Source organism: Protopterus annectens, chromosome 6.part0 (genome assembly GCF_019279795.1).
Source record: "Protopterus annectens isolate FY-2018-M chromosome 6.part0, PAN1.0, whole genome shotgun sequence".
Lineage (NCBI taxonomy): Eukaryota > Metazoa > Chordata > Ceratodontiformes > Protopteridae > Protopterus > Protopterus annectens.
Window position 1 is genome coordinate 326,204,054 of NC_056737.1, and position 12,273 is coordinate 326,216,326.

The window sequence follows — 12,273 nt, forward strand, 5'->3', positions numbered from 1 at the left end:
GCTAATCACTACCAATTCAGAGCCCTGCCTTTCGGTCTCTCGACGGCCCCCAGAGTGTTCACAAAATATCTTGCAGTGGTAACAGCTCATCTGAGACTTCAGGGATTCCAGGTGTTTCCATATCTAGGCGATTGGCTCACCTCCACCCCCACTAAGAGTCTTTTGGTCAGGGCCCTCCGTGACACTTTGGCTCTAGCGGAGTCATTAGGCATCACCATACACTGGCAGAAATCAAACCTTCAACCATCACAACAACTAGAATTTATGGGGGGCAGTATTCAACACGCAGTCAAGCCTAATCTCTCTTCCTCCCCACAGGCTTTAGAGACTCTGGGCACAAGTTCAGGTGATACTCTGCCAAAGCAAGGTATCTGCAAGGGAGATTCTTCAAGCCTTAGGATCTATGGCCGCAGCCATCCCCATAGTCTCCTTAGCCAGGCTTCACATGAGGTTACTACAATGGCTCCTTCAGGCCCAGTGGATACCCAGTCTACACTCCCTGAGCACAAAGATTCTCATCACCAACATTTGCAAACAAGATTTCCTCTGGTGGATGCATACAGACGAAAATCTTTGGTGTCGTTCCTTCCAGGTTCCACAGCTCAGCACCACGATGACCATGCATGCTTCCCTGATGGGGTGGGGGGCCACTTCCAGGGAAAGTCAGTCCAAGGCACGTGGTCCGATGTAGAGGGCAATTTGCATATCAGTGTCCTGGAGTTAAGAGCGGTGCTGTTGGTGTTGCAAGCTTTTCATCCGCTTCTTCCATCTGGAACGATTGCTGTCCAGTCGGACAACCTGTCCGTGGTCTGGTACATAAACAGGGAGGAACCAAGTCTTACCCCCTTTGTCGCAAAGCTATGAGAATCTGGCAGTGGGCGTTAGCTTCCAACCGCTTCCTGATCGCAATGCACTTCCCGGGGAGCTCCAACGTGATTATGGGCAGACTGAGCAGATGCATACTTCATCCTCATGAGTGGTCTGTCAACCCGAGTGTGGCGACGGAAATTTTCAGTCGCTGGGGCCAGCCATGCTGTAACCTTTTTGCCTCCCCTGCAAATGCAAAATGCAGCAGCTACTTTACCCTCTTTCCCGCTCTTGGGGAGTCATCAAGAGATGCTCTAGTCCAAGATTGGCCCAAGGTTCTCCTTTATGCTTACCCTCCGATTCCCCTCATTCTGCAGAAGGCTATCCAGTTGAGAAGCAAAGTGATCCTCATTGCTCCGTTTTAGCCTCGCCAAGTGTGATTCCCCTTCCTTCAACCTCATCTGTTACAACCTCCTTGGATCCTGGACACTCATCAGGACCTAATCTCTCACCCACAAGGGCTGACTCCTCAGAATCTGTCCACCCTCAAGCTGACAGCTTGGTTTCTTCACTTCCATTAGTTGCCAGGCAAGTAACCCTTTCTTCACCTGTCTGGGATATTATTTTGGCTTCTCGTAAACCATCCACCTGAAAACTTTACAAGGATAAATGGAAAAGATTCTCTATTTAGTCATGTAATCAGGAGCTAAACCTGTTCTCATCCTCTGTAGCCATGATTCTTCATTATTTGGCTGAGCTGTTCAACAAAGGTGTCTCGGCTTCTACCATCCGAGTCCAGTTAGCATCTATTTCCAACTTTCATAACTGGTCTGAAGGAGTACCGCTTATTTCCTCTCGTCTTTGCAAGACCTTCCTCAAGGGTATTTTTCACAGCAGGCCTCCCGTCAGACAGCCGGTGGAGGCATGGAATTTGTCCTGGTTTCTGCAGGCTGTCTCTCTCTGCCCCTATTTGAGCCAGCTGCCACCTGTGATCTAAAATTCTTATGTTGGAAATCCATATTCCTGGTGGCTATAACTTCAGCAAGACGAATTTCGGAATTACAAGCATTATGTATCAAGAGCCCTTATCTGATCTTTCATAAGGACAGAGTATCACTTCGAACTAACCCATCCTTCCTCCCCAAAGTGGTTTCTGATTTTTCAATTAGCCAGTCCATTGAGCTCCCTGTGTTCTTTCCAAATTACTCTAACAAGGGAGAATACTGCCTACATTCCCTGGATGTTCATAGACAATTACGCTTTTATCTGGGCAGAACTAAATCATTCCGCAAGTCAGACCAGCTTTAAGTTTCCTTTGCAGGCCCTAGAATGGGAGGTGGGGTATCAAAGGTTACCTTGTCTAAATGGCTCTGATTGCATTGCCTTCACATATTCACTTATGGAGGGATCTAAACCGGGCCAAATCAAAGCTCACTCAACTAGGGCTATTGCAGCATCTGTTGCCTTCCACTCTAGGGCCTCCATGGATGACATTTATGCAGCTGCCATTTGGGCTAAGCCCCACACTTTTATCAAGCATTACAAATTGGATCTGATCTCCAGGGGAAGAGTGGCCTTTGGCTCAATGGTTCTCAGGAATGTTCTTCCATAAGATTTTAAAAAGCAATTTTTTGAAATACTCTACTATTTTTACTGTTTGCACTTCTAAAAGTTGTTTAAAGTCGTTTTTGTGTTTAACTGTTGTAGGCTACACACTAAAGTGTGCTAGCCTGTTTATAGCATTTACAGTGTTTTTGTGTAAGTTACTGTTTGTTCTGCAAAAAGCAAAACAAAAAAAATATTCTTGTTTCCCACCTTTTCTGAGCTAGATTAGTCCAGATTTCAGGTTTTGCTGAATTCTGGGCTGTGGTACAAGTTCCTGTGTTGCCCATATCCTTACTTGGACAGGAGGAAGCTTCTCTGTTCACTAGTGAGAGTGGGGAGCTTTGAGTAGCCTATCTGTCCCTGGAGAAGTGGTCTCAGCCAAGCAAACTAGTAGCTTATTGGCTGTTTTGGGCTAATTCCTATCTCTTTCAATCTCCCTGCTTTAAAACCCGCATTTGCGCGGTTTTGCGCACCGCCGGTTACGCAGGTTTAAACTATTCCCGACTCCACAAAGTCTGCTCTTCAATTTTTCCCTTAGAACTAGTCAAACTCTCAAATTAAGCACTCCGCCTTCCTTTTACAGCCCAGCACTTGCTCAAATTTCTCAGTAAGCACTACCAAACGCTAGCACTGCACCCCCCTTATACTATATAGAAGTAAAAGGCTCCCTATTCGTCCCATCCGGACAATCAATAAAACCGTTCATTAAACTATTCAGGCATGTCCAAATGGCAGTTTCAGGTCTACACTCCAGTCCAGCTGGTGAATCTAGGAATCTTGAATGTTACAATTACCTTATGTACACAGACAACCCTCTCCTCCTTCCAACAAACTGAAATGTATGTGAGAGATGCAACTATACAGCCAAACTGGAGGCCAAGCTCTCTCAACCCAAGACTGGAACAGCCAGTCAGAAGGAGAAGGGAACCACTCGCACCACACAACTAATCGTATCTGCACCAGCAAACAGGACACATAAACACACAAAAACATACTCGGAGGCTCTAAATAAAAATCTGCCAAAGCAGCAGAGACCTCCAAAGCAGACATCCAAGCAATCGCTACCCCACAACAATATTCATGTCTCACATACTTCACAAAGTCTGTGTGCCACACAATTGCAGCCCTTAAGGCTAAATAACACACCGAATACACTAGTAATAGGAGACTCTGTTGACAGGCACACTGACGTCCCGCTCACCAGACTGAACAAGGAGAAGGTCACTGTAAGCTTGCCTGTCTGGTGCCAGGATCTGCCAAATAACACAAGCACTCGGGTCACTCCAAAGCAAGTACAAATATGACTCTGTCATTGTCCATGTTGGTGTGAATGACCTGAGACGTACCTCCCTGGACTACATGAAAAGAGACAGAGGAGCTCTCTGATCATGTAGCCCAGGCCGGTATGACCCTGACCCTGAGTAGCATCTTGCCGTCACCAAGAATGATGCCACAGTATAAAGACAAAATGATAAATTATAACAATTGGCTAAACTATTGGTGTCATTCAAAGGGGATCCAGTGTCTGTCAGCCTGGGACGACATGCTCGACAAGCCACGTTGCTTCACTAGAGACTGCTTGCACCTGTCACCCTTGGGCATTCGAATACTGGCTAAGGCTCTTGCCACTCCCATAGTGCCTTTTTTAGGCAAGGCTCAAAAGACAAACCCACCACCATAGACAACACACGAACCAAAAAACTGAGGGTAATGCTACTCAATGCCAGAAGTCTAAACCTCACAATGCACGCACTCGAGGCACTCCTCAGTATGGAGAAAATCGATATCTGTGCAGTAACAGAAACCTGGTTCAAGGCTCCAGAGAGCACCCCAGCACTACCAGGCTACAACTCATACCATACTTTTCGGCCCCAGAACCCGGACCGAAATACAAAAGGTGGGGGTGTATCCATCTTCATCAAGGATGCCCACGCCTCCAGGTTAGTGGCACTGCACGAGGCCTCGGAGACCATCCATGTGCAACTAACAGTGGGTAAAACTGCTTTTCAGTTTGTAGCTTGCTACAGATCACCCACCTTGTCTCAGGACCCCCCACTCGGCATTCCTGTGAACATTGGAGAATATGAAGGTCTCACCAAACACCATGATACAGGCTGACTTCAACTACCCAAACATTGACTGGCAAAACTACTCAAGTCCCAACTCCTTTGCCCAACGTTTCCTAGAGTTTATAAACTCAAACTCCCTGGAACAACTGGTCACCACTCCCACAAGAGGTGACAACATATTGGACCTGGTCATCACCAACATGGGGGCTCAGTGTTCCACACCAGAGTTAAACCCCTTGTTGGTAAGATCAGACCATAAACTAATCACACTGGACATCCACATCCCAACCCCACCCCTAGCCAAGGAAACCACTGTGAAACTTTTTCTCAAAAGCAAACTTCACACTTCTCAAGACAGAGGTGGAATGTTTCAAAGCCCCCGGGCTAATGGAAAATGCTGCCCGAACCACAGAACCCTTTACAAATGTATTCTATGAGCACCTACAGGAATGCATGGATCGAGCCATCCCAAGTAAAACCAAGACTCACTCCTCCAAAAAGAGGAGACCAGTCTGGTGGACCCTGGCCATAAATAAGCTATACAACAGAAGGAGGAAACTACTACATGATAGTGCAAAATCCCAAAAAGGAAAGGCATCCCTGATCAGCATTAGCAAGAAATTACGATCCCTCATAAAAGCATGCAAGGCCAGCTTCAAAAGAAAAATCGCCAAGGACTCTAAAGATAATCAGAAGGCCGCCTTTAGCTATGTCAAGAATCTAGGTGGCAACTCTCAGATCTGCTCTGAGCTTGTGCAAAATGGCAAAAAATACACTGAACCCAATGACATTGCCAACATCCTGGCTGACAGGTTCAGTGCAAACTTTACGCCCCCACCACCAAAAGGGCTCGTGTCCATCCCAGAAGAATGTAGACCCCCAGACATCAGACACCCAGGTGAAAACATCCCAGGCTGCGTCTTACACGAGCTCCAAAAATAACTAAGCCCTCACATAAATTCAGTGTTCAAACTCAGCGTTACTACAGGATATGTATCCTATGTATAGATCATATCTGGCATTGTCTTGCCTCCTGAACCTTCCATGGACACTGTGTAGAGGTGCTAGAATTACCTGTGTCAGTTTGTGGCAGGAAGGAAGATCCCATTTAGCAATTACACAGGACTGTTTGCTAACATCCACTTGACATCAGTAGAAATTAGTTGTTTGCCCTCATTCAGGTTCTCCTGTTGTACGTTAAAGGAAATGGAGTGTGGCAGAACTTCTCCAACAGTAACATTTTTGAAGCTTGGATCCATCAGCATATCCATTTCTGTGCCTGTTCTGTATTATTGCTGATGAGCCCTCTGACCAGTGATGTTTGTACTGCCTTTTAGAATATCCTTTTGGAAGATGTCTGGACCAGAAGTGCTGGTACAGCTTTTTGATGTGATTATTCTCTGCAAGCAGCCTAGCTAGCCCCTCATTGATAAGTACATGATGCCAACATCCCCCAATCTTATGCAAGTTCCTTTCTTGCGGCAGTTGAGAAGGTTATGGCTCTCCCTCTACAGTGGGTCATCCTGTTGTCATCAGAACTCCAGTACTTTTGTGGTATGCTGTGTGTGATAAGGAAAGCCCTCTGTAGTGAACATCAGCTTGACCTGGTCATGCCACATTGTATACATTGCCAGTACTGCCCATTGCATTTTCCTTGAGATTGGCTACTGCACTGCACCATAGTGTTGTAACTGTGGTGTCTGTTTCCTTGCCTTTTTTTATTTATTTATTTTACTGCTGCAAAGGACAGAGCCAGTTTCCCAAATGGTAGCTGAGAGAGGTGGTGTCCATCTTGGAACAGCCTCATAGTTGCTTAGCTCCTACACTGATTTACATTTACTGCAGAATCTTGCTTTGTTGCATTACTATAGGATTCTCTGTTCATCAAGACATGACTGCAATGGCTTCTGTGGTACTGAAATGTAAAACCTGCAGAAAGGATGTAAAGATGGATTTAACAGCTAATGCAATCAAAATGTATAATACGGTTAGCTTTGCAAAGTACGCAGAAGAGAGAAAAAAATTAACATCGCTAATAAAGGTTACGCATTACTGTTCTATATACCATTGTAAGGTGGGAGCTTTGTAAGTAGCAAATACATGTGCTTGCCATCCAAAAGCAGTCTTAACAGTACAGTTTTAGCTAACCAAAATCTAGAGAGTGCTGTGCATCTTACTGGCTATTTTCTTGTGATCCTGTACAAGCCGCAAGAAGGTTGTTAGTCTTGTGCAAGTGCAAATGTTCTTGATATATGTAATTCTGTGTAGTACTTTCATGATAGTTTATCACAGAGTTCTGTGAGTAGACAGTACCATTTATTACAACTTTTGGACCAAAAAAACAAAAATTGCAGGGAAACTGTGCTAAACACCAACAAGTTCAGTAACCAAGAAACAAGCAAGCAGCACTATGGAGGGAAATGTCTTGACTCCGGATGTATGAAAACAAATTTTTAATGCCAAAACACAAACACTTCAACTGTATTACTGTGTTTTCGTCCAAACATGGACTTCAGATGAGCAGTACTAAACAATCTCACCAGTGTAAATACCCTTTTACCCACAATTCAAGTAGCAATTAAATTCAATTAAATCAAGTTAATTACCCTCCCATCAATGAAATACAAGCAAAACAAAAAGAATATAGTATGAAAATATTAAAAATATTCACAGATGAGTTGTTCCAAAATAATGAAAAAAAATACTCATATAAATTTTATTAAAAATATATGTCGAGCATAAAAAAAATGAAGTTAAAAATACACTTGTATAAATTCTAAATCCTACTATGAACTCCATCTAGTGTCAGAACATGGGCATTACATCAAAACACTCATAAGATTCAAGAGCCGGAAAAACTAGTTATTAATGACTGTATAAAAAGTATAAAATGTGAAATGTAAAATATAAAATGTCATTTTTTTGTATATAAAAAAAAATCATAATCTAGCTGTTCTGCTTCAAAATGGTGGCTAAAGACACATTCTTGTTGAGCCCTGGTGGCCTATTTTCTTCTAAAACTGTCAGTATACTTCTTTATATTCTATTCTAGTCGCCCAGGGCCCACCTCTAACATCCAAAGGGACTTCTTCCAAAACAAAAAACTGGAACTTCACTTGTTTGCAATTTAAAGTACGTTTATTACAATGCATTTTTCTCATTCTTTATGAACATTATTATTTTATGTTAAAATTAATTCACCTTTTGAGCTTGCTCTCAGTCTTGTATAAAAGGCCTTGCATGTCTCACCAAAGCTATTACAATTGGTATAGGTCCTACCTTCAATGTTTGTTTTTACTCTTATGCCCCTTGCAGTATATAAGCACACTGTGCGCAGGCCTCACATTTGTAGGCTCTAATTATTTTATTATTTATTTATACAAGTACTGTTTTATTTATTTATTTTATATTTGATTACTGGATTGGTCTGACTGGGCAGTCAGGTGCCCGTTTTCAGCAGAAAAGCTCCACATACATGACAATCATAAAAATACAACAGCTCCACGTGCTTGATAAAAATACAAAAGACAGAGATGAGTACAAATTAATAGACCAAACAAACAATAGAGCAAACAGTAGTATATCATGGCATAGTATGATGAGAAGTTACAGAAGTATACAATATAGTGTACAGTAGTAAAGCAGAAAATATGTATTTGAGTAAGAAGCGATAATACTACATATATAGTTATATACATACATTTTAAAAATAGTTCATTATGGTAGATATTTTTTTTAATGTGTTTGACCTTTGAGTAGTGCCAGAGGAAGATTTATTTGAATGGTAGTAGTAGGGCTAGCCGTGGTCAGTACAGGTATATTGCCAGATGAGATTGAGCTGGGCTTTTAAAGGTGGGACTTCTGTTTTGCAATCTGATATCTGGTGGAAGAGAATTCCAGATTTTAGCAACTGTGTAGGAGTAGAGGGATTCTCCAGTACTGTGTCTACACTTGGCTACTTCAAGAAGGGCTTTGTTTGTGGATCTTAGTTGGCGAGCAGAATTGTCAAAGTTGAGTAACTCTAAGAGATCAGGAATCTTGTCTGTGTGGTACAGCAAGCAATGAACCATGTTAATTTGGTTATAGTTAAGTTGGGGAGTTCTAGCCAACCTAGTTGTTGTAGTGAGTGACAGTGGTGGGAGCGGAAATTAGAGTTGGTTACAAATCTAGCTATTTTATTATAGCACATGAATAATTTGTGTAGGTCTTTCTTGTTAAGGTTTGTTAATACAGGGGATGCATAGAGCAATGTAGAGAGAAGGTAAGTTGTGGGTATAGTAATTTTGGTGTCTTTGGTTAGTTTTTGCAGCTTTATGGACTTTGGATGTGGTTTGTGCTATATGTATGTCAGACTTTAGGTTTTGGTCAAGTATTACACCAAGACGTTTAGCTTGTGATACTGGGGAGATTTGGGTGTTATTGGCAGAACTGATAGAGAAGAGAGCAGAAGAATCAATAGTTTTGGTAGGGCGGAAAAGCAGAAGTTGAGTCTTTGGGGTTAAGTATTAGTTGTGAGTTTTTTTAACTGGTTTTCGATGTTGGAGAAGGCCTCTTGGGTTTAAGTCTGGAGTGTTCAGTGTGGGAGGCTGAGCAGATCAATGCAGTATCATCTGCATATTGGACTGTTGAAGCTTGCTGGGTAGCAGTGTGGAGGGTGTTTGTAAAGATATTAAATAGTAGAGCTCCCAGAACTGATCCCTGTGGTACACCTACTGTTACTGGGAGAAGGGAGGAGAGGTAATTATGCCACTTAAACACTTGTTGGCAGTTCAATAGATAGTCTTGAAAACAGAGCAAGGAGGGGTAGTTTAGGTTGAGTTTGGCTAGGATAGTAAGTAGTTTTCTGTGGGATACTGTATCAAGGTGGCAGACACTAGGTTTCCTTGGTTCCTATATTGATTGACAGTGTTGGTGAAGGATATGAGTGCTGTGGTGGTGCTATGGGATAGGCGAAAGCCGTGTTGGTGAGGAGACTATTTGTAAGCAAATATTTCATCAGCTGACAATGGATACATTTTTCAAGAATTTTTGATAGGGGGATAAGATTACTATGGGGCGGTAGTTGGTAAGTTCGGTTGAGGGACCACCTTTGTGCAAGGGTATTATGTAGGAGGTTTTCCAAAGGGATGGAATTGTATGCTCGTTGATAGACCGGTTGATAAATGGTGAGATGGGATAAGCTATAGCACTAGCAGCAGTTTTGAGTTACTCTGCAGGGAGTTTGTCAATTGCCAAGGTGGTTGGTTTTAGTTTAGTGAGGTGCGTGTATATTGTGTTGGTAGGAACTGATTTGAGAGGGAATGGGGAATATGAGTTTTGGTTGCTGATTGGTTGTGGGGGAGTGCAGGTCTGGCTGTTGCTAGTTAGGTTAAGGATGGAAGAAGTGAAGTAGTTGTTAAATTGGGTAGCTTATCTCTATATTATCTCCTCTGACGTTGGGGGGAGGGGTAGTGGGTTTGCCTGGTTGTAATACTTTGTTTGCGGCTGCCCAGAATTTTGGGGGGGGGTTAGTGGTATGTTTTACTTGTAGCTCTGTGTAGTGATTTTTCTTATCTTTCCTTATCTGTTTTTTTTTTGCTTTATTACATAGCTTGAGGAAGATCTGCCAATTGTGATCAGTCTTATTGTGATACCATGTATCCCAAACTTTATCCCTTAGTTTTAGAAGGGTTCTTGTGTTTTTAGAGAGCCATGGGACTGGGTTGTTTTTTATTTGAATTGTCCGTAGGGTGGGCCATCTGAGTTCATATCTTTAAAAAGGTGGAATTGAAGTAAGTCCACTGCCTTGTCTAGTGTGAGGGCTGTTAGGGGAGCCCAGTTGCAATACCTTAGTAGATTAATGAAATGCTTGGGTATGAATTTTTTTGAATTACAGATTTCACGCAGGGTGGTTGTTTTAGTGGATTTCAGGTGTTGTCTTAATATGAATGTGGGTAAATGGTCACCAAGGCTATTTGGTACTGTACCATACTATTGGACAGTAGATGGGTTGTTTGTAAGGATCCAGTCTAGCATGGATCCTGTGTTTGTATTTTTGTCAGTGCAGGTGGGTGTTTGGGTAAGCTGAGTATAGGAATACAGGTTGATTTGATTAGAGGGGATAGCTGCGTTGATGGATTTCCAATCGGTGTTAGTCCCCTAGGAGGAGTATCTCCTGTGGGAGGTTTGCAGATGTCCAGTTTAGTACAGACTCGAGAGTAGGTATGTTGTCACCTGGGTGTATGTAAATACCCAATAGGTTTAGTTGCTTCTCTTGATTTATTTGAATTTTGGTGAAGTAGTTGACTTAATTTGGTCTTCAACCTGTGGGTATTCAGATCCGAACTGGAGCTGAGACAGCTGCATCACTATCATCTGATCCGAGCTCCAAGCTCCTCCCCTTACCCATAATACTCCCCTGTCTCCTTCCTTCCTTCAAGTCTCATTTGCTGCTGAAAAGTTACGCATCATGGTCTCAGAGCTCCAGGCTGTATTTTGGTAAGTGACTAATTTTGTGGTAGTTTAGGCTAAATTTATTTCCCAGACTTCTTTTTTTTCACCTCCCCATACAGGGTTTGTCCATCGGATCCAAAAAAAAAAAAGTTAAAGTTAAAACTAGTTTGTTGTAGTTAGCATAGTTTCCCTCTGGTCTCCCGCTCCTCCTTCCTTAGCATGTGTGTGTGTCTGCGGGTGCTGCTTGGGGTGATTGTTTTCCCTAGTATGACTGAAACCCCCAAGCTAGTGTTCAGGAAACACACAGTGTGTGGCCATAAGCTCTCCTCAGCCAATGGCCACACTGTGTGTAGTGTATCTGGGAGCAGCCCATTTGCTGACCTCCTGCCCTATTATCGCGGGTTTCAACCCACAGGCCCTTAAGGACAGGAGGGCTAAGCTGGTTTATAAAAGGTCTGCTCCCTTCTTTGGGGATGGCTGTCCCCGTTACCACTTCTGTGGCCTCTACCTTGCCTCGGCTGCTTCTACTTCCACCCCTCCCCAGGCCTCTGGGACTCAGCCTCCTGCCATGAGGTCTGGGGAAGTCTAAAAACAAAAGGACAAGTCTAGGAAGCAGTTCTCGGACAACTCTGCTCTGGTGGGGCCACCTGCTAAATCAAAGATCCTTCCTAGGCCCAGTACCCCTTGGCTCCAATTGCCCAGGTTCTCACCGGAGCCAGGGGTATCTAGGTCCCCATCTAGAGATTCCCCTCATTAGCACTCCCGGCCGGTGTCGGTGGCTTCTTTCATCTAGGTCGACCTGTAGTCTTAGCAAGGTGGAGATGGACAGGATGATGCGAAAGTTCATCCAGTACCCAGATCCAGATGAGAGTCTTGCCAGCCCCCTCTCCTTCAGAGCAGGGAGCTCGCAGCCCTTCTTCATCCCCATAACTTCTTCTCCAATCCGATCGTCTGTTTTGGAGTCTGTGGATCAGAGGACCCTCTGGGTCAGGGGGTCAGCGCCGATGGTACCTTGTACCTCAGTGCCTGCCATTACCTTGAGTGTGCCAGATCTAAGCTCTTGGAGCCGTAGTCTGGGCGTCAGATCTGAGGGGACACTGTCGGCTCCAGGCTTTTTAGAGCGCAGTATCCCCCTTGGCATCTAGGCACCTGCAGCCTCTGCTCCGACTCCCCCATCGTGATCTGAGGGAAGCGGCTCTCTTGCTTATTTCTCAGGAAGTGTGCTCCCCCTTGGCTTTTGATATGGTGGAGAGGGTTCACTCGAGTGCTTTGAGACCCCTGACCATCTCGTCTTCGGACTCCACCCCAACTCCCTCAGCTCGGGGTTTGACCCAGACAGTCCTGTCCTCTCAAGGACAGC